Genomic DNA, 23223 nt, shown 5'->3' on the forward strand with positions numbered 1-23223 from the left:
GTGACGGAACCCAGGTTTCATGGGTGCCTGAGGGCCCAACAGCGTGTGATCTGTCTGCTTGACCACAGCTGGCTGACTGACTGCCCATACCTGGCTGATGGCATCCGGGCCTGCCGGGGCGTGTCTGACTGAGCCGATCTGCCTGTGTCTTGCTGCCCAGACCGCATCTCTGCTCTACAAGCTGTATCCGACTGACTGAGGCCCCCTGGGTCTGACTGACCAGGCTCGAGACTGGTCCCTCTGTGCTGTGGTTTGACCACATCTCTGCCCAGTGGGCTAAGCCTCCCGAGACCGGTCGGCCAATTGTGTGACTGCACCTGGGCCTGAGCGCTGCCGCCCCGGGAGTCCTACCCCCTGACTAGCTAGTGTCTGGCTGGCCTCGGCAGACTTACTGACCGCCCTGACCCAGCGGGCCTCGGCCCAGCCTTGTGTCTGCTGGAGCCGGCCTGACTGGGCATCTGGAAGGTTGCATCAGCTCGCCTGATGTGTGGGCTGACCGCATCTGCCAGACTGCGCCGCTGGCTTTGCATGGCTGGCTGATTCTGGCAGACCATCTGAGTCTAGCTGCAGCCCAGGGACTGGGGTTCTGCATGACTGAGTCCGCCTGACTGTCCCTCCCTGGCCCCTGTGTGACTCAGCCAAACCGAGAGCGGCGGTGTCCGACTCCACCTGCCCGCACTCAACAGATGAGGCTGAATCACGCTGCGGGCCTGTGGTGCACCTGACCAGCCGGCTCTGACTGCCTTGGCACCTGAAATTCTCGCCCTGACTGCTGGCCCTTTGGCTCCATTTGAGCAACCAATGGCTTCTCCCGTGTTGTTTTTCCAGGGGTCTGGGGCTAAGACGTGTTCAGATACAAGTCTGGGCTTTGGGGTGTGGGGTTCAAAGCAAGGGCACCGACAGGGGAAGGAGCCCAGGACAGAGGCCTATGGGGGAGCCAGGCAGCAGAAGCAGAACTCAAGGCCAGGTGGGGAGCCACTGGAAGAAGCCACAGGGGTCCTCAAGGCCCCTGAGCTCAGCGGTGGAATTTTGTAACAGAATCAGCACCTTGAGTAGTTGGGCTGGTATTTGGGTGCCTCCGGGCGACAATGCATGACCCTGAACACTTTGTCCATGTTGTCAGTGCCTCAGTCTGCGGAAGGAGCACCCCACCGACCTCAGACCTCCTCCTGTCTTTAAGTCTTTCTCCTAGTTTGTGTGTGTGTATGTGGACTGGCCACATCAACCACGTGGAATGGAAAGGGAGGCTGTGTACCAGAATAAGGGTGAAAGAAACACAGGCAATTCAATTAGAGGGAATAATAATAATTTTTTGAAAAGTAAGCATGTCAATTGCATGGGTGTGCTATGATTTATAGTTATTGTTATTAATCATAATGAATGAGAGGATTGGGTTAGTTTATCTTGATTGAGCTCTAGCATTCTGGGATGCTGCCTTTCCATTAATAACAAAGGCCTGGCTGCCTCATTGATTTCAGTTGAAGCAAAGTGGGGAATGGGAGGAAACAAACAGCGGCATTCCCAAGTGCTCTGTTTACTCAGCTTAGGGTACCATAGTAAACACCGTAGACTGGGGGGTTAAAAACAGACATTTATTTCTCAAAGTTTTGGAGGTCAGAAAGTTCAAGATCAAGGTGCATGCTGACCTGGCTCCCGGTGAGTCCCTTTTCCCAGCCTGCAGACAGCCACACTGCCCTCACACAGCAGACATTGAAGAGCTCTGGCCTCTTCCTCTTCTTCTTTTTTTTTTTTTTTTTTTTTTTTAAGATTTTATTTATTTATTTGACAGAGAGAGAGGGAATACAAGCAGGGGGAGTGGGAAAGGGAGACGCAGGATTCTTGCAGAACAGAGAGCCTGATGCAGGGCTCAATCCCAGGACCCGAGATCATGACCTGAGCGGAAGGGAGATGCTTAACGACTGAGCCACCCAGGTGCCCCAGGCCTCTTCCTCTTCTTACAGGGACACTAATCCCATCATGGGAAGGCCCTACCTTCCTAATCCCCTCTAGCCCTAATTACAATCCCAAAGGCTCCACCTCCAAATACCATCACCTTGAGGGGAGGGGAGGACTTCAATGCAAGAAGTTGGCTCTCGGCCAATGTGGGCAGTGGGCCTTCCCCCAGGCCAGGTGGGCTCCCCGGAGGGTGGGGGGATGGGAAAAGAGGCAGTGACAAGTGCTACATGGAGCACTTGTACCTCATGTAGGTATTCATTCATTCAACAAGCATTTACCGAGGACTACTGAGTACCAGGCACTGTGCTGGGTACTCACCCTCCCCTCATGGAGCTCAGATTTATGCTCCTCGACTCCGATCTTGTCAAGGCCAGGTGCTGAATTCCAACTGCTTTCTTTTTGGACACCCTGCTCCGCTGAAGGTGTGAGAGCTATTATACTGTGGTGCTTCTCAAAGAGTGATCACCCGGGAACTTGTTACCAATGCAAACTCTTGGGCCTCGCCTAACTGAACTGGATCAGAAACTCCCGTGGCAGGGTGCGGTGACCTATGTTTTAACAAGCCCTCCAGGGGACGTGGGTGCGTGCTGAAGTTTGAGAGGCGCCGGTGGAATGATTAAGCCTGGTGGCCCTGGGGTCAGACTGACCATTTTGGAATCTCAACTCTAGTACGTAGGATCTGTGTGATTCTTTTCTGTGCCTCGATTCTCCCATTTGCAAGACCAGTATAATTATAATTGCTTGAAATTACTATTGTGAACATTAAGTCATACGAAGAGCTTAGCATCTAATTTCCATTCTAAGAATATGTCCTGTAGATCTATTCCAGGATAAGCTGAACGATGTATGTTCAGGATATTTATCAATGCATTGTTTAGAATAGAAAAGAAATGTTTCTATTCTGTTTAGAATAGAAAAGAAATGCCCTAGTTATCTATACCCGGGGGGACTACTTGAGTAAGTCGTGGTCTGCCATACAAAGAAAGAGGCAGCTCTCTGTATACTCATGTGAACAGATCTCCAGAATTTCCAAGTTAAAAAAAAAAAAAAGCCAAGATGTAGAAGCGTGTCCAGTATGCGCCCATCTGTGTAAAGAAAAAGAGACTTCATAGCATCTTTATCTATGTATAGGTTATCTCTAGAAGGATATGCAGGAAACTGGTAGCAGTGGGAAAAGAAATGGATGACTGAAAATAGGGGAAGGAGGGAAACTTATTTTTACCATACATGTATATTTTTATGACTTAAAATTTGCAATATGTACATGCATTTCCTATTCACAAAAAAACTGAAGTTTTAAAGAGTGGGGAGTACTCAGCGGAGTGCCTGGCGGCGGAGGTAGTGATGAGGGCCATTCCACAGCTATGTGTGGATGATTCACTGTGGAGAGGCAGCCCAGGGATATCTGGCATGTGGCCACAGCCTCTTCTCTCCTCCTTTCATTCTCTGTAGCCCCTGTCCCCATCAGAGAATTCTTGCATTTTGAGATGTAAAGCAGCTTCCGGATTCTCTGGCATAACACTTTTATCTTCAAGATGAGGAAACCACGCCCCAGAGAGAGGTGAGAACGAGCCCAAGGTTATCCAGAAGATTGGGGCTCAATGTAGGGACATTTCCTCTGCTCAGGAGATGTCATGACTCCTGAGGAAGAGGATTGGAGAGAGCCAGTTCCCCATCCTGACTCTCTGTGTCTGGAGAAAATTGGGCAAATAATCTTGGTCCTCATTTTCTCAGGGAAGCCCTGGGTCAGGAGGCCACGGAGCCCTCCTGAAGCCAGGGTCCCGTGTGCAGGAATGAGTCGCTAGGCCAGTTTCCATCTCGGTGTTTACTTGGCCTGAAGGCCCAGCATGATGAAACCTAGCCCTGTTTCTGAGCACCTTGGGAGGCCTCCTTCCAGGGTCCCTCTGTGCTCAGACAGTGGCCCTTTGTGGAGCAGAGGAGCAGGACTGAAAGTGGAGCCTCTGGAACACTCCCCCGCCCCAAGCCACCTCTTCTGGCAGCCGTGGACCATCCTGCGCCTGGGTGGCCTCTGTTTGAAGTCCATGGCTGGCGGCTGGCAGAGGGAGGTAGAGCCTGTAGGTGGCCAGCTAAGCTGGGAGGGTGAGAAAGGATCCTAAGGCAGCAACTCAGAAACTAGAGGCTGCTTCTAATGGCGCTCTCCCCGCAGAGGAGACTGGTCCCCCTCCTATAGGCCAGCTTGACACTTGCCCCATCCCGTCACCACTGAATATGTTCCTAGCGCTTAGGGCTGAACCTTCTGATGTGGTGTGTCCCTTCTGCTCCTATTTCACTGGATCCTCACTCCAGGTAGGAGCAGGGGAAGGGGCGGGGAGATGAGGAATCCTTAGAGGTAATCCCAAACCTGATGGGGCTGGGACCAGGGGGAGGGACGGCAGGGAGCAAGGTAGTATGATCTGGGTAAAAGGGCACCCACTGTTCTAGAGGGTGGGTGGGCTAGGACTTCAGTTTTCTGCTGAGCCACTGACTTGCTGGGTGACATTAGCTCATGCTTCCCTTTTCCGGGCCTCTGTTTCCCTAGCTGTGCCTCACCTTCTTAGCTGCAAAATTAGGGAGGCAGAGTAGATGGATGTCAAGAGTTTGTGTAGTTCTGACTTTTCATAATTCTGTGATCGCAGGGAGGAAAGGTAAGGGCTGGAGGTGGGCTGGAGGTGGGTAACAGACACAGCGCGCCCTGTTGATTCACCGGCAGTCGGTCGCTAGGCAGCCTCTTCTCTGCCTCCAGGTTCCCTTCTGCCCTCTGTTTCTCCCCCTCTCCTTTCCACCTGACTTTGAGGGCTTCTTGGGATGAGATCTAGAAGCGATTGGCTTTAGATTTGTCTTATCCCATCTTTTTGCTCCCTCAGAGGAGGAGGGGGCTGTGCACAGAGCAGGAAGGGGTTTAGGAGACAAAAGGGGGAGAATTCAGAGGTAAGAGTGGGATGCAGGGAAGTGTCAGAAGAGAGCTCAGCGACAGCTGAGAGCAGGGAAAAGGGAAAGGAGACATGGTGACAGAGGCGGAGTAGAAGGGAGAGGAGCTAAAAGTGAGAGAGAGGAGGTCCCCATGACATGGCGAAAGGGAAGTTATGAATGGAAGAGAAAAACAGAAAGACACTGTGAGAGAAGACCACGGCCTGGGCCAACACTCGCATGTGGGGACATCTCAGACTATTCTAGGACGACCACCAGGCCAGTCTGGCGGGAGCTCAGAATGCGTGTGGTGGGGACACAACATTAGAACTGGATCAAGAGGGTCTTGAACACCAGGCTAATGACTTTGGTCTTTAGATTTACTATTTTCTGCTGCCCAAATCCCCTGTAATAAACCGGGTGAGGCCCAAGGGCTGTTTTCATTCATCCATCCATTCAGTAAGGGACGTTGTCTTATCCAGCTCCGGATCCCCAGAGCATAGCACAATGTCTGCACAGAAGAGGTAGTCAGGAAATGCCTGTTAAAATTGAGCACTTGAGAAGAAATGGAGCCCTTGGAGGAAGCAGGGCTGAGGCAGTCTCACAGAGAATATGAGAATACCTGGAGTACGAGTTAGAAAGTGCTAGGCGGCCTAGAAGAGTCCGGATAAGAGTTATGCCAGATCAGGGGAGAGCAGGACAGCCCTCCCTGCTACCCACAGCGGGAGGGACCCAGAGAAGATTGTAAGGGGTTCAGCTTTGGTCACATACCCAATCTGGAATTAATCCATGGGGCCAGGAAGATGGTTTCCATTGGAGGATAGAGAGGTCTGTGTATGAGGAGAGAGCAGAGTTCTCCAAAGGAAGGAAGGGGGGAGATTTTTGCCTGGTGAAGAGCATTTAGAACTGGGCACAGCTGCCACAGCCCGCTGTCCTGGAAAAGGTGAGGCGTGAATGAGGAGCTGTGAGGAGGGTCAGGGTTTGCTAATGTGAGGTGTTGGCAACAGAAATAGAGATAAATCACAGAAGGCCTCAGATACCAAGCTGAGGACTTTGGATTTCTCTCTTGAGGGGTAGAGGGCCCTCACTGGAACTGTTCTTTGGGATATTTAACCAGGCCACTGAGGTATAGAATGGATTGGAGGCCAGAAGGCCAGCTACAAATGGGAAATTATTCCAATGCATTCTCTGATAACACCTATCCGTGGAAGATCCTTCAGCCACATTGGGGTGCTTTACCTTAAAACTTGTTTTGTTGTTGTTGTTGTTTTTCTGCCTCTTCTAGGTCAGAGAGCTGCAAAGGCCAGAGGTCATACTTCTGCCAAAAGGGACTGCCCTTTTCTCCTCCAAGGTTCACAACGAGTTCACCTGGGAGATGGATGCTCCAGAGATTTCCAGGGGCAGATGAACACTTGTAAAGTGTTCCATCTTTGAAGATTGGTGGACAGTTTGTAGCAGATCTGCAGCCCGTGTCTCTGGACCTGGCATATGAGAGAAGCACTAACTGATCTTGACAAGTGGCTTCGGGCTCCTGACTTTGGGCTGGGGCTGGCCCCGCTTGTAGCCCAGAGTCAGCTCTCTGCATTCCCAAATATCTCTACCAAAGAGGATGCTATAGCACGGCGTAGTGTGGAGCATGGGACTCTGGAGCCGGATATACTTGACCTTGGTTCTCAGCTGTGCTACCTCTTAGCTCCGGAACTGTGAGAAAATTATGTGAGTTATCTGGACTCTTATTTCCTTATATGCAAAATGGGGATAGTAATAGCAAGCATAGAGAGTCATGAGGGTTGAATAAGCTACTAGAAAGCACTTGGCACAGTGCCACACGAACCACAGGCCCTGGGCCAGTGTGAATTCCCATTCATCTTTTAGTAACAGAGCTAGGTACTGTTAGAGCTGGAGGGGTCTCAGAGATTACTGGCCCAGCCCTCTTATTCTGCAGTGGTAAGAGGATTCCTGATACCCGAGCCGGGTCTCTCCCCTTGCAGTATCTGTTGATTCTGTCTTCATTAGAAGCAGAGGACTGACATGCCTCCGCTGCCCTTAGCCACATAACTCCTTTATGAGTTCTATACCTGTCCATAGAATGATATTTTGACTCCTCCATTTTCCCCCAAGAAAATTAGCCCATCATTTGCTCTTTGCTCTGCCAAAGGTACGATCCATTAGTGTGCCATCCTCCAAGTGTTAGGAATATGTGGGAGGAGTGTATTAGCAACACAGCAGGCGAATTCTAGGCAAATCCAGCAATCCTGGAATATCTGAAGGAAACTGATCATAATTATGCTTGGATAAGCTAAAAAAATAAATACAGTTATTCATATTTTTTACTCTGCTTTTTTTTTTTTAGGAATACAGATATTTATTTTTATTGTGGCAAAATATACGTCACCTAAAATTTACTCTTTGAACCATTTTAAGGGTATAGTTTGGTGGCATTTAAGTACATTCTCAGCATTGTATAACACATCACCTCTATTTCCAGAACTTTTTCATCAATACAAACAGAAATGTTTTACCCATTACATAGTAACTACTTCCCTCTAGGTCCCGGGTAACCTTTATTCTACTTTTTGTCTCTGTTAATTTGTCTATTCTAGATACCTCATATAATGGAATCATACAGTATTTATCCCGTTGTATGTATCTGGCTTCCTTGACTTAGCGTCATGTCTTCAAGGTTCATCCATGTTGTAGCAGGTTTCAGAATTTCATTCCTTTTAATGGTTGAATACTATTCCCTTCAATGGATATACCATATATTCTTTGTCCATTCATCTATGGCTGAACACTTGGGTTGTTTCCACTTTTGGCCTATATGAGTAATGCTGCTAAGAACATTAGCCTACAAGTAACTATCAGTATTTTTTCTAATCTACAGTGAACGGAACTGTAGTAGGCTGAATAATACCTCTGCCCCCAAACTTAGTCCACTCTGAGATTTGTGTTGGCCTCTAAGTGGGCCCCAATCTGTCCTTCTTCATGACCTTTGCCATCCATCCTCCACACCAGCCATCACAGTGGTCTTTCTTGATTAAATACAAAACATAAAAATACTTACAAAAGAATTCAGATACATCAAAAAGCATAGTGCATATCGTTTCATAGCCATGAGGGGGGTTACAATCAAAAAGAGAGGCCAGAACAAGTGTTGGTGCAGATGTGGAGAAATTGACCCTCAAATATTGCTGGTGAGATTGTAGCATGGTGAAGCTGCTTTGGAAGTTCTTCAAAAATTAAACAGAGGGGGCACCTGGGTGGCTCAGTGGGTTAAAGCCTCTGCCTTAGGCCAGGTCATGATTCCAGGGTCCTGGGATCGAGGCCAGCATCAGGCTCTCTGCTCAGCGGGGAGCCTGCTTCCTTCTCTCTCTCTGCCTGCCTCTCTGCTTACTTGTGGTCTCTGTCTGTCAAATAAATAAATAAAATCTAAAAAAAAAAAAATTAAACAGAGTTACCACATGACCCAGCAATTCCACTCATAGCTGTATACCCAAGAGAAATGAAAATATAAGTTTGGTGCAAAACTTGCACATAAAAGTTCAGAATGTCATTGTTCATAACAGCAGGTGGAAACAACCCAAACGTATATCAACTGATGAATCAATAACCAGAAATGTGGTATATACATACAATGGAGTATAAAAAAAATAGCAGACTGAGTCACACTGCAACATGAATAAATCTTGAAAGCATTATGCTAAGTGAACGAAGCCAGCCACCAAAGACCACATGCTGAACGATCCGTTTACATGAATGCGTGGAGAGAGAAAGTAGATTAGTGGTTGACAGGCTGGTAGGAGGGGCGAATGGGGAGCGACTGTTAATGGATATGAGGTTTCTTTTGGAGGGATGAAAATGTTCTGGAATTACCGTAGTGATGGTTGCGCAAGCTTGTGAATAAACAAAAAACCCCACTAAATTACACACTTAAAAAAGATGAATTTTATGGTATGTTAATTATATCTTGAGAAAAATTATAGTGCACAGTAGTGCACAGTCACGGACACACTACCCAGCTTAAGAAATACACTGTTACAGATAAAACCGCAGCTTCCTGTGTACCCCTGCTTGAGCCCATTCCCCTCCCTCTCTACCCAGAGGGATCCACTCTCCTGAAGTTTATCCTGGTGTTTATCACGGCAGGAAATGTCTTTACAACTTTTAGTACATGTACGAGTATCCCTAAACAATCTTCACTGTTGCTTTGGTCTAATTTAAAGTTCTGTATAAATGATAGAAGTTGTATCATCTGCGATATACTTTTTTCCTACCAACGTTATATTTTTGGGAACTATTCAAATTAATTTTATGTGTCACTTTGACGGGGCCACAGAGTGCCCAGATATTTGGTTAGCTATGATTCTAGGTATGTCTGTGAGAGCGTGTTTGGATGCGATTCACGTCTGAGTGAAGCAGATAGCCTTCCCCAGGGCGCGCAGGCCTCATCTAGTCCACTGACGGCCTGAATGGAACAGAAAGGCAGAGGAAGGGAGAACTTGCTCTCTCTCTGCCTGGATGCCTTCCAGCTGGGACATTGTCCTTCTCCTGCCTTTGGACTCACACTCAGACTCAGACTGGATCTTACACTGTCGGTTCTCCCGGGTTTCCAGCTTCAGATCTTGGGACTTGTCCGCCTCTATACCCATGTGAGCCAATTTCTTATTATCTATCTATCTATCTCCTGGGGCAGAGAAAGGGAAGGCTTTCTGAAAGGCAAAAGTTAATTCCCGCCTCCTCTATCTCTCTCCTATTGGTTCTGTTTCTGTGGAGTACACAGACTAAGACAATTTGTGATTTTTGTGTCTTGTTTAAGAACTCCTTCCCTACCCCGAGGTCCAAAGAATGATCTTCTGTTTCTTCCAAAGATTTTTTTTTTTTTAAAGATTTTTATTTATTTATTTGACAGACAGAGACCACAAGTAGGCAGAGAGGCAGGCAGAGAGAGAGAGGAGGAAGCAGGCTCCCCGCTGAGCAGAGAGCCTGATGTGGGGCTCGATTCCAGGACCCCGAGATCATGACCTAAGCTGAAGGCAGAGGCTTTAACCCACTGAGCCACCCAGGTGCCCTTCTTCCAAAGATTTTAAAGTTCTACTTTTCAAATTTAGGTCTTTAATCCAACTTAAGGTTCTTTTTGTGTGTACCATGAAGTAGGAATCCAATTTTATTTTTTTCCAAATGAATAACCAATTGTTCAGTACCATTTTAAAAGTAATCCAAAAGTATTAGTTTCCTAGGGCTGTCATAACAGATTACCACACCCTGGTGGCTTAAAACAGCAGAAATTTATTCTCCCCCTGTTCAGGAGGCTGGAGTCCAAAATCAAGATGTCAGCGGGGTTGGTTTCTATTGGAGGCTCTGAAGGAGAGAACACCCCATGCCTTTCTCCTAGCTTCTAGTGGTTGCCTGCCATCCTTGGAGGTTTTTTGGCTTATAGACATATCATATTCCTTGTCTCTATCCACACATTGCCGCCTTCTCTGGGTGTCTCTGTATCTGCTCTTCTTTTTAGGATACCAATCATTGGATTTGGGGCCCATTTTTTAAAAGATTTTTATTTATTTATATGACAGAGATCACAGGCAGAGAGAGAGGAGGAAGCAGGCTCCCTGCTGAGCAGAGCGCCTGATGCAGGACTCGAACCCAGAATCCTGGGATCATGACCTGAGCCGAAGGCGGAGGCTTTAACCCACTGAGCCACCCAGGTGCCCCATGGGACCCATTTTAAATTCAGGATAAGTTCATCTTGAGATCCCTAACTAATCACATCTGCAAAAGCCCTATATCCAAAAAAAGCTCATATTCTGAGCTTCTGGGTGGTTGTGAATTTTGTGTGTATGTTACTGGCGGGGGTGGGGGAGCGCTTTTCAACCCACCACAACATCCTTTGCTATTCTTTTGTAAATGTCATTTCTGTCCTGTACCAAATTTCTCTATACACGTGGACAGAGTAATCATTCTGTAGTGCCATTTACATCGTGGATGAAACAGTCATACATTTTTTTTTTAAGATTTTATATATTTATTTCACAGAGGTCACAAGTAGGCAGAGAGGCAGGCAGAGAGAGAGGAGGAAGCCATCTCCCTGCAGAGCAGAGAGCCCGATGTGGGGCTCGATCCCAGGACCCTGGGACCATGACCTGAGCTGAAGGCAGAGGCTTTAACCCACTGAGCCACCCAGGTGCCCCCAGTCATACATTTTTCATAGACAGTCTTACCTAGTCCTCATGACAGTCCGCGAGGTAGGTACTACTAAAATCACCCACGTCATAAGGAGTGTACTAGGCAGCATTATGCTGTGATGGCAAATAGGCCCTGGATCTCACCATCTGACAACCACAGGGTTTCCTCCCTCACGCTAAACATCAGTAGCTGTGGTGCGGCTGTAATGTTGGAGCTCTGATCTCTCTGTTTTTTTTCACCTCGGGATTCAGGCTAAGGGCACAGACCCTATCCAGGACATGCCATTCCAATGGCAGAGAGAAAACAGCATGCTTTTAGACTGAGCTGCACAGAGGCTTTTCAAGTGTCTGCTTAGAACTGGCGGATAATCTCACCTGCTCACATTTCATTGGCCAAAGTAGGTTGTGTGGTCAAGCCCCATGTGGAAATATACTCCTTCCTCTGGAGGGTACTCAAGTCACATGGCAACAGGCTAGAGTGTGTAATCTTCCTGGGAGGGGGAAAGCAAATTATGGGAATAATAATATCTCTACTGAAGGGTCCAAGGTAAAGCTGAGAAGGGGCAGAAGCAGGTTTCTAACTCAGACTGTTTTTCTCCAAAGCTATAGTGCACTCCATGGCTCCCTATTGCCTGCTTGATGGAGTCCAAATGAATTTAAGCTTTAGAGCTTCTGCGTGTGTATTCCTGCAGCCTGGAGTACCCCTCTGCCGCTTCTGCATATCCAACTCACTCTTTTTATTAAAAAATATTTTATTTTTTAATGACAGAGAAAGAGCACAAGCAGGGGGAGCAGCAGGCAGAGGGAGAGGGAGAAGCAGGCTTCCTGCTGAGCAGGGAGCCCAATGCAGGGCTTGATCCCAGGGATCAAGACCTCAGCTGTAGGCAGACGCTTGACCATTTGAGCCTGCCAGGCGCCTCTGTTCAACTCACTCTTTAAAGCTCCATTCCAGGGGCACCTGGGGGGCTCAGTTGGTTAAGTGACTGCCTTCAGCTCAGGTCATGATCCTGGAGTCCCAGGATTGAGTCCCGCAGGCATCGGGCTCCCTGCTCAGTGGGGAGTCTGCTTCTCCCTCTGACCCTCCCCTTTCTCATGCTCTCTCTCTCTCATTCTCTTTCAGGTAAATAAATAAAATCTTAAAAAAGAAAAAAAATCTCCACTCTAATCTCAACTCCGTGAGCTTCTCTCCTCCAAATTAATTAATTACTCTTTTAAGTATATATTACTTTGTATTCACACTTTTATCCCCTCCCCTCTGAAGTGTGGGGATGCAGTCCTATTTGTCATGTGTTCCCCTCTGCCCACCAGGCCTTACACAGTGGCTCCTATGTGTTGGCAACATTTGGGGATGAGATGAGTTGGGGGGTACCTGCTGCAACCCGGTGGCGCTCCTGGGGATGAGAGCACTTGGCCTACTTTTCCAGCCCTCTAAACTAAGCTTAGCACCTGGCACTCCTGTGACTGGTGGTTCAGCTCCGCGTGATTCACCCTGCAAGCCTTCACCTCCGCTGTCACCTCAAGGCCCCGGGCTGGGGTGTGTGGGGGGGGGCAGGGGAGGTGGGAATTCACTTTTGTCTTTCAGAAAGGCTTCCCTTTCTCTGCCCCAGGTAAAGGACCAGTAAAAGTCCTTCTCTTACGTGAGCTGGGCAAATCCCTACCCAGGAGACCTAGGAGGACAGGGGGAGGCCCTGGACGGTTCGGAAGAAGGAGGGAAGAAATGCTGGGTCAGGGCGCTTGGGTGGCTCAGTGGGTTAAGCCGCTGCCTTCGGCTCGGGTCATGATCTCGGGGTCCTGGGATCGAGTCCCGCATCGGGCTCTCTGCTCAGCAGGGAGCCTGCTTCCCTCTCTCTCTCTGCCTGCCTCTCCATCTACATGTGATTTCTCTCTGTCAAATAAATAAATAAAATCTTTAAAAAAAAAAAAAAAGAAATGCTGGGTCAGAGGAGAGGAACAGAGAACTGGAAAGAACGCTGAACTACACATGGAAAGACTTTACCAACTTGTCAGAGCGATCTAACTTAGCCTCTCTGTGGCCCCTGGTGTAGGTGGTAGACCGTACTGACCTTGCCCTCCTCCCTAAGTTGTCGCAAAATTACATAGTAAAATGCTAGAAGCCTTTAGGACGGCGGCCTCACGTGCACAAAGACCTGTATTAGAATCCCCCTCATGACCTGTGCAACTGTGGGAAAATTGTGTATCTCCATGAGCCGCAGTACCCCTGTCTAAAAAATGGACCTAATAATTCTAGCTTCCTCCCAGGGTGAGAAAATCACATAAGGTACTTAGTATACAGTGCCCAGTCACAGTGGTTGTTTTCATACGAGATGATGCTACTTCCTATTTGAGGAAAAGACCACATCAGGTCTCACAGGCAAACATTAAAATGAGGGAGACAGTCTAAATTTTCCTAGAACTGGTTGCTTCCCTGAGCCAGGCATGGGGTGTGGCTCGAAGGAATGAGGAAACGGTTCCTGAGGTGACAACACACAGAACGCTGTTTGTCCTCACAGAACTTGGGGGAGGGGTACAGTGGCTAGCTGGTCCTCTCCGGAGGTGAGAGGCCCTGCCCCCTGCCCCCTACTCCTGCCCCTACAGATGCTGTCTGTGCACTGCTTGTCCTCCCCAGCTAGTCCCTTCACCCTTCCTGGGGAGGCTGTCTCTGTAATAATAATAATAATAATAGTAATAGTAATGAGAGCAAGGATACTGTTGCTTTGAAGCTTGCAAAGGCTGTCGAAATCATTATCATAGCTGTCCTTCATAATCTCGCTCCCATAAAAAGAATCCAGAATTAGAAGGAACTTGGGGATTATTCTGCACTTCAGACATGGGAAAGCTAAAATCTGAAGAAGGGAAGGGTTTCACCCTGGAGCGCACCATCAGCTAAAGGCAGAGGCAGGACAAGAAGTGCAGGGCCTGACCCCCAGCCCACGGGCTGTGCTCCTTTGGTGACTCTCCTGTCCTTGGTGTTTGTTTGTTTGTTTGTTTAAGATTTTATTTATTTATTTGAAAGACGGAGATCACAAGTAGGCAGAGAGACAGGCAGTGGAGGTGGGGGGGAAAGCAGCCTCCCCGCTGAGCAGAGAGCCTGTTGTGGGGCTCCATCCCAGGACCCTGGGATCATGACCCGAGCTGAAGGCAGGGGCTTCAACCCACTGAGCCACCCAGGCGCCCCTTTCCTTGGTTTTCCATTCTCACGGCCTTCTCTCTTCTCTCAGCTCCTGGCCCACAACTGTGGCTCCTAACTGGTCCCTCCTCGTCAGTTTGTTCTGTACATACAGAACAAAAGTTATTTAGAAGCATGACCTTGATCTTGTCTTTTCCCTTTTAATAGAACTTGTCCAATTCTCAACTGGTTCCTAGTTCAGCCTCCAAATGAAGACCCAGTCTCTTTTCTGACAGAAAATCAAACGTGCCTGATTAGATAGATAATGAGGACTGGCTTTCCTACTTATTTTATGTGCTGGGCAGTCCCTTCTCGCTCTTTCTCTCTTTTTTTCAAAGATTTTATTTATTTGTCAGAGAGAGTGAGCACAGGCAGACAGAGTGGCAGGCAAGGCAGAGAGAGAGGCAGGCTCCCCGCTGAGCAAGGAGCCCGATGTGGGACTCAATCCCAGGACGCTGGGATCATGACCTGAGCCGAAGGCAGCCGCTCAACCAACTGAGCCACCCAGGTGTCCCCCCCTTCTCTTTTTAAAAAAAGTTTTTATTTAAATTTCGGTTGGCGAACCTACAATGTAATATTCGTTTCAGGTGTACTGTATAGTAAGTCAGCACTTCCACACAGCACCCGGCACTCATCACAGCCGGTGTGTTCCTTCGTTCCCTTCACCTGTTTCCCCCCCCACCCCCACCCACCAACACTCTGGTAACCATCAGTTAAGGGTCTGTTTCTTGTTTTGCTTTTCTCTCTCTCTCTCTCCTTTGCTTGTTTATTTTGTTACTAAATTCCACCTATGACTGAAACCATGTCGTCTTTCTCTGACTAACTTATTTAGCATAATACCCTCTAGCTCCATCCACATCATTGCAAATGGCAAAATCTCATTCATTTTTATGGCTGAGTAATACTCCACAGTCTATATACACACCGTATCTTCTTTATGCATTCATCAGTTGACGGACATTTGGGCTCTTTCTATAATTTGGCTAGTGTCAATGGTGCTATTAGGAACATGGCGGTGCATGCATCCCTGTGAATTCATATTTTTGTATTCTTTGGGTAAATACCTGGTAGTGTGATTGCTGGGTTGTAGGGTCGTTCTCTTTTTAACTTTTTGAGGACCCTCCATACCGTTTTCCAGAGTGGCTGCACCAATCTCCATTCCCACCAACGGTGTAGGAGGGCTCCCCTTTCTCCACATCCTCGCCAACACCTGTTGTTTCCTGTATTGTTAATTTCAGCCATTCTGACAGGTGTGAGGTGGTAACTCATTGTAGTCTTGATTTGCATTTCCCTGATGATGAACGATGTGGAGCATCTTCCATGTGTCTGTTGGCCATCTGGATGTAAAGACCCAATCTCTTTGAATACGTTTATTGCCAGGTCGCCCATTCCATTCTTGGGTAGCTGTGACTGTTTTTTGTTTTTGTTTTTTTTTTTTAAAGATTTTTATTTATTTATTTGACAGAGAGAGCAAAAACAAGCGGGGGAGTGACAGAGTGGGGATAAGCAGGCTCCCCACTGAGCAAGACCCTGGACCCTGGAATCATGACCTGAGCTGAAGGTGGCTGCTTAACCGACTGAGCCACCCAGGTGCCCCTGTTAATGAGTTCTTTGTAATGAGCAGAAATTGTCCTCCCTGGTGTCCATCCACTGGAGCCGAGTAGAATCCCTCCACATCCATTCAGTCCGCAAGTTTATAGTCACTGTTTCATATGGGCCAGGTCCTGGGTGAACTAGGTGCCCAGGGGAATAAGAAGATAACTTAGACATGGATAGTGTGGCCTAAGGGTTTGCAGAAATTTTTTGTTTTGTTTATCAGAGGTGAGGTTTGGAGAGAGCCACTACACCTACCCCATCCTTTCCCTTCTCCGGGCTGTTTAAATCATTCATCACACAATGGTGTTCAGGTCCTCCTTATTCTGGTCTCCTCTAGACAAACTCTCATGTGACAGTGTTGATCTCGGAATGTGGGCCCCAGAGCTGAGCCCTGTGGCCCAGCTGTGATCTGCCCAGGGCAGCACCAAGCTGGTCTGACCTCCGCTTTCTGTTGATACAGTAATCATGTTCACTTTCCCCCCCTGCTTCCTTCCTTTCTTCCTTCCCTCCCTTCCTTCCTTTCTTTTTTTTACAGCCACATTGCTCTCTTGAACTTGAGGTCAATTCAAACCTTTAAGTCATTTTCACTGGAGCTCTTTGTAATCTAGATTCTATCTTGGATCCGGGGTACTTGATCATTTGGAACTGTACTGCCAATATGGCAGTCACTAGCTGCATGTGGCTAATACATTTTTTTTTAAAGATTTTATTTATTTATTTGACAGAGATCACAAGTAGGCAGAGAGGCAGGCAGAGAGAGAGGGGAGGAAGCAGGCTCCCTGCTGAGCAGAGAGCCCGATGCGGGGCTCGATCCCAGGACCCTGAGATCATGACCTGAGCCGAAGGCAGCGGCTTAACCCGCTGAGCCACCCAGGCGCCCCATGCATGTGGCTAATACATTTTAAGCATTTAAAATGAAATTAAAATTTCAGTTTCTCAGTTGTACTAGCCATATTTCCTGTGCTCTGCAGCCACAGGTGGCTAGTCGCTAACCTATCAGACAATGCACGGGTGCCTGGGTGGCTCAATCAATTAAGCATCTGACTCTTGGTCTCAGCTCAGGTCTTGATCTCAAGGTGGTGAGTTCAAGCCCTGTGTTGGGTTCCACGCTGGGCCTGGAACCTACTTAAAAAAAGAAAAAGGACGATGCAGGTTTAGGACATTTCCATCATCACAGAAAGTTCTATGGGGCTGCTCTGGTTTGAACCGAAGGGCAGGAATTTACGTTTATTCTGGGTGGCACTTGATCTTGTTGGTTCCAGCTCAGCCCCAAGGCCGCTGAGATCTTTTGGAAACTAATTTCGGTTTACAGAGTGTTTGCTGTTCCTTCCAGCTTCATGACAGCAGTAGATCTGATTAGCGTTTCATGCCTTCCTCGGCTTCATCTAAAAGCACTGATAAAGATGCCCAGCCGAGCAGAGAGGGCTGCAGCTGAGCCCTGCACATGGCACTCGGCACGCCAGCCCCATGTGGCAGTCATGCAGTCATTCAACAAATGAGGCCCACATAGCAGGTTGTGTGTGGAGCACCGAGCGCACACGGGGAGACAGAGGGCGGCAAGTTCAATAGTGGCCCATTGTGGTGGGTGCTCTGGGAGTTCCAATGCCTTTCTTTGTCTCACGTTGGGGCTGCTTCTGTCTGGTCTCCAGGAGTTAAAAAGGCGGGCTGGGGAGTCAGCTTTCTGGATTCGAATCCTGGCTCTGGCACCTTACAAGCTCTGTAATGTCTTTGTGTTTCTGTATAAGTGGGGGTAAGAATAACGTCTTTTGCATGGTGTTATTGTGGGATTAAATGAGTTAGTGCAAGGAAGGCTCTTAGAACAGTGCCTGGCATAAGTGCTCCAAACATGCTAGTTATCGTTAGTTCTTCTTATGTTTCCTCCTGGACAATCCCCGCTCAGTCTTGCATTGGGACCTTGATTCCCTCAGTTCCGCTCTTAGTTTGTGGAAGTTCTTCAAAGTGCAAACTAAGCCTCCTCTTCTTGATTTCTTAAGTTCTCAGCTGCTCATTTGGCACTTAGTTTCCTATGCTGGAGGTTAAGGACCATAGTAAAGAACTTGAATAATGGTTGGGCTTTATCTTGGCTCCATGCTGCATGGTAGAGAGACCTAGGACAGGCTTCCCATCTGCAAAAATGGGTATAATCACAGGGCTACATAGGACTACGGTCCGGGCTCAGTGAGACACCTTGTGTGAAAGCGCCTGCCCTAGTAGGTCTTTACCTTTCTTCTGAAGAAAGTAAAACCCTGGAAGTATATGAGGCTTGCTTCGCCCCTGTGGCTCTGCTTTATTTAGTATCTAACAAAGAAGGGCAGGCTCATTATTCCTTGTACTTCTAGAGGGCCTGGCCCTGACCCTGACCCAGAAGCCCTCAGTTTCTTCATTTATGGAATGAAGACACCTAATAGGTACCCTCATTTTCTCCTTGCTGCCCTCTCAGGCTTGCTGAACTTGGATTAATTCCTTCTTCCACAAGCCTCAGTCTGTACTCAAAGCAGGATCTGAAGGAGAGCCTGTAAGGGCCGGTGATTATAACCCTAATTTAGAAAAGCTCTTTGCTCTGGTCGTGCGCCTGTGGAGGGTGGGCGTCGTGGGGTCCCAGAGAAAGGGGCCAGTCCTTGGAAGGCCCCCAGAGGGTCCAGAGGTATTGCCATGGGGAGAGGGCTGGAAGGCGCTGCGGGATCTTCCGCAAGCTCGGGCTGCGGGAACAATGGGAGCGCGGCGAGGAGGCGGGTGGGCGTCGGCCAGGTCCGGGCTGGAGGTAGAGGAGGCAGGCGAGCTGGGCGCCGGGCCGTGGGGTTAGCCCGGGGCACCGGGCCCAGAGCCGAGGCGTCTTAGCCAGGAAAACCCAGGTCGGCACTGGCGGGGACCAGGGAGGAGGCGGGGGCGGGGCACGAGCCCACCGGGCCGGGACAGGGAGGCGAAGAGGCCGGGGTGGGGTCTCTAGTCGGTCGCCCCGCCGCTCGGCTCCGGCCTCGGGGCTCCGCGGCGGCTCAGGTAGGCGCCAGGCGCGGGGCCCACGTGGGGAAGCGGGCGGCGGGCCGCGGGCGCCAGGCGGGCTCGCGGGGCTCAGCCCCCTCCTCCTCTCCCCTCCCCGGGGGCCGGCGCGGCTCCTCCCGACGCGCGGCCCCGGCTCCGGCGGCTCCCGCGGCTCCCGCGGCTCCCGCGGCTCCGGCGGCGGCGGCGCTCCCCCGGCAGCTCGCGGCTCGGCGCGGCTGCTCGCTAGCTCGCCGGTGGCGGCTGGGGCGGCCGAGATTGCCGCCGCCTCCTCCCGGGCAGCCGGCCGGGGCGGGGCGGAGGGGGGAGCCCGGTGTGGGGGGCGGGCGGGGAGGGGGCTGGGCGCCGTGGGAGGGAGAGAGGGAGCGAGCGAGCGAGCGAGCGGGGCATTTCTGCGCAGCTCGAGTGCGCCTCGGAGCCCGCCCGGGCGGCCGCCGGACGCACGGACCGAGGACCGACAGCGCCCGGAAACCGCGCCGCCGCTGCCAGGTTAGCCGCCCGCGCCGCCCTCCTCGGGGCCCCCGGGGACCCTGCCGCGTCTGCTGTCGTGTGTGTCTGTGTGCGAGGTTATCGCCGAGGACTCCGGGCTCGGACCCCAGTCCTCGAGCACTGACAGGCCGGCGGACCGGCTCCTGGAGGCGGGGGTCGGGGAGTGGGGTGGCTGGAGGCTGAGGGGCTGGGGGCGGGCGCCCCAGTCCGGAGCCCTGGGCCTCTGTTGGTGAGTCTCGGTTCTGGCGCCGGTACGTGTAGGGGGGTCCACATCTCCGAGTGTTGGGTGTGAGTGCGCGTGTGCCCGTGGGTCTGTGCAAGTGGTTGTGGTTGCTGTGTGTGTGCGCGTGTGCGCTGGGTGTGCATCTGTGTGTGTGAGGGGTGTGCGCTGTGGGTCTCCGTGCGTCTGGACTGGGTGGTGTGTGTGTATCTGGGTGAGGGTGTGTGTGTCTGCGTGTGTCTCTTCGTGAATGTGTCTATTAGAGGGTGTGTCTGAATATGTAGCTGAGTGTGTGTACATCTGGATGAGGGTGTGTGCCAGTGCCTTCGCTTGTGGCTGGAGCCTTTGGCGGTGTTTGTGCGCGTGTGCGTGTGTCGCCGTGTGAGCGCCAGTGTGATTCCCCGTGTGTGCGCGTGTGAGGGCGGGTGTGCACCCGCGTAGCCCCCGTGTGCGTGTGCGCGGCTTTGTCTCCGCACTGCCGGGAGGAAGGGGTGGGAGCGGCGGCCGAGGCGCTGTAGTCCCGGGGAGCTGGACACCTGGTCAGGGCGGTGGGTGGCGGTGGTGGCGGGAGTGTCCCCCCCAGGCGGAGAGTCTCCGCTGGCAGGTGGGCGGCCACACCCCAGGGGCCAGAAGGAGCACGGCTGCCGGCGGAGTCCGTGCTCCGGGCCAAGCGGGAGTGGAGGGCGTGTCCTGCCTGAAGCCCGAGTGTGTGTGTGTGTGTGTGTGTGTGGGCACGCGTGTGCGTGTGTGTGCATGTGGGTGTGGGGTGGTGGTGGCGGCAACAGCGGTCCCCAGGCTGGTGACCCAGGCGATTCAGGGATCCATTTCCTGTCGCTGCGCAGGGACAGTGGCCCAGAGACCGGCTGGGCTTGGCCAGGTCAGCCTCAACTCCCACCCTCACCATCTCTAGCTTTCAGGGCTAGAGCCGCACCTTAGGTGCCCTGAAAGGAGGGAGGACCACTCTCCTAAAGGGCCAGAGCCCATGCAGGAATACCCCCACCCCTCAGGAGACCCCTACTGTGATGGGAGATCTCTGGGTGTGTGTGTACTCCTGTCCCCATGCACTGCCGCCCTGCCTGTGCATTCCTAGATTTGAGGTCTGTCTGCATGTGTGTCTCTCTCTGTTTTTCTTGTATGTTTGGGTGCATAGATATGTTTTTATCAGTGAACAATGAATAATGTATTTTGATGTATATGTGTATGTGTTTTCATAAGTTTTATTTGTTTTTATGTACATATAGCTGTTTGTATATTAGTGAGTCTGTGCATGTGGGTTTGCAAGAGAAGTGGCATTTTGTTGCCAACTAGTATAGGAGAGAAAAATTTTGTCCAGGGCCACTCTAATATAGAAAAACTGGGTGAAAATGTGGTTTGGAAATTTAGCCCTTGGTTTTGTGGGTTTCAGATGCTGGTATTGAAATGTGGGTAGGTTGGGGGTAAACTGGATACGAGGATGGAAAGAAACTGAGACTCTTCTAGGATGAAGGAATTGTTCTGGAAGAAGGACATCCAAGTACAAGAATTCTTCCTCCACTTCCAGTTTTTCCTCCCTATTACTTCACCTCCCCCTCTGCTGCTGGGCTTGCCAGGATAAAGTGCACAGGATTTGGAGTGTAAAGGGAGGGAGCTGGGAATGTAAAAGGAAGGAGGGTGGATGGGTGATAGGATTGGGGGCCAAGAGCAGATTTCTGCAATTCTGAAAATGTTTCTGGCAGCAGAACCTGGGGAAAGCTGAGCTTGCTGTCCCCTTCCCTGATTCTCCCTTTCCCAGGAAAGGAGAGACTCTGGCCTGGAGCTCAGGAGCCCTGGAGTTTCCAGGGGTCTCCTTTGGACTTTGGTCAAAGCCTTTTGTGTTTATCTGTTTGCTCAGCACATTTGTATTACTTCTTGTGTAGGAGTCTAAACCCCCCAAGCCTCAGTTTCCCCTGGCTGAGCAGCTAGTAGGCTAGATTCTGAGGCTCCTTTGGAATCCCAGAGCTCATGGTTACCCAGATTTAGGAATCTACCTTTCTAACCCCCAAGGATTCTGGCCGTGCCCCTTTGCCCCCATACACTCTGATCTAGAGTGGCATTTCTCAAAGTCTGGTCATCCTACCAACAGCAGCATGGTCCCCTGGGATCTTGTTAGAAATGCAAATATTGGGGGCTCCAGTCAGACCTACTGAATCAATAATAACTCTGGGGGTGGTGCCCAGCAGACTGTGTGTTAACAAACACAGGTGATTCTCTTGCCCTTGAGCTCAAGAGAGGTGCCAAAAAGAAACTGGAACCTCCTATAGGTTGAAACACTGGGACCCACTGTCCATGATACTGACATAGCCATGCAGCCCTACTCTGGGAGTGGGAGTTCAGATTTCAAGTCTCAGGTCTTCCCTGTGATCTTGGACAAATCTCTCCTTCACCGAATAATGTAATAACTCATTGACAGTGTCTGGTCTGGGCCAGGTTTTGAGGGGGGGTGTTCCCTCCTTTGCTCAGTTCACCACTCCTTACCTTGACCTATAAGACCTACAGGTCCCTGCCCCCTCCTCTGGAAACCAGCTACTCCAGCTTTCTTCCAGATCATCCAGGCACCGCGAGCTCTCTGGCCTCTGGGATTTTGCACATGCTGTTCCTTCTGTCTAGCACACTTGTCCCTTGCTTTTTACCTTGATTAATTCACATTCTTCAGATTTCAGCTCAAGAATGACTTGCTCAAGGGCGCCTTTTCCAGCTCCCTAGAATAAGTCAGTTTTTCTTGTTACATGTTCTTAGAGCTCCCTGGAGTCCACAGTGCTTATGGGAATTTGTAGTTATACTTGAACTTATTAGTTGTTTGTCCGTCTCTCCTCACCAAAGTGTGGATACTATCTGGGCAGGAACTTGCTTATCGTTCTTTCTAGTGCCCCCACACAGTGCCCAGCTTATGATTTGTGTTCTCTAAATTTGTTGAAGTGGATGACTTTATATAATGGAAGATGGTACTAAGTGACACCCAAATTGTCTTCTCCAGCCCTGACACTGTAATATCAAAGCAGACCACACACTTTTTTAAAAAATCTTTTTAAAAATTATTTATTTATTTATTTATTTGAAAGACAGAGATCACAAGTAGGCAGAGAGGCAGGCAGAGGGAGAGGAAGGGAAGCAGGCTCCCTGCTGAGCAGAGAGCCCGATGAGGGGCTCAATCCCAGGACCCTGAGATCTTGACTTGAGCTGAAGGCAGAGGCTTGAACCCACTGAGCCACCCGGGCGCCCCATGACCTCAGACTTTTTAGAAGTATATTTATCTGTCTTTTTTACTGCTTCATCTCCTGGCCATCAATGCACCCCCATGGTGGGTCTGGGCCACTGCCTGGCTCTGCTCTAGGGGAGGCAGGAGAAAGCTCTCTAGGAGATACAGCCTAGCAAGTCATCATCTGGGTCCTCCTGGAATAGGATCCTGCAAGAACGAGAAGAGGAAGAACACTGGATAAGGATTCTAAAGATCTGGGTCTGTGCCTTGTTTGTGGGCGAGTCACTTTTCCTTTTCCTTTTTTGTTTTTTCCTTGTTTCCTCTTCTGTAAAATGAGGGTATTAGGATGGATGGTGTACCTAATACTGATTACAAGCCCCGGCTCTAGAGTCATCCAGGCTTTGCCCTGTGCTCAGTGGGTGGACTTGGGCAAGGGAATTCATCTCTTCAGCTCCTCTCCTGTAAAACAGGATGAACGATAGTAACTGTTCCATAG

The 23223-nt window shown here is 50.0% G+C and overlaps 1 protein-coding gene across 2 annotated transcripts in view; it reads left to right on the top strand.

The window, feature by feature from the left end:
• Positions 1-18576: 18576 nt before the first annotated feature.
• Positions 18577-23223, top strand: part of EPB41L1 (erythrocyte membrane protein band 4.1 like 1) — a 122931-nt gene continuing 118284 nt past the window's right edge. Inside the window, exon 1 of one of the 2 annotated variants that reach the window (XM_004746504.3) lies at positions 18577-18659. The gene's annotated coding sequence lies outside the window, so the exon portion shown is untranslated. Of the gene's footprint in view, positions 18660-19013; positions 19294-23223 lie in introns of those variants that run through there. The other variant, XM_045084150.1, reaches the window with a different exon arrangement.

Source organism: Mustela putorius, unplaced genomic scaffold (assembly GCF_011764305.1).
Source record: "Mustela putorius furo isolate JIRA1106 unplaced genomic scaffold, ASM1176430v1.1 tig00000743_pilon_pilon_pilon, whole genome shotgun sequence".
Lineage (NCBI taxonomy): Eukaryota > Metazoa > Chordata > Mammalia > Carnivora > Mustelidae > Mustela > Mustela putorius.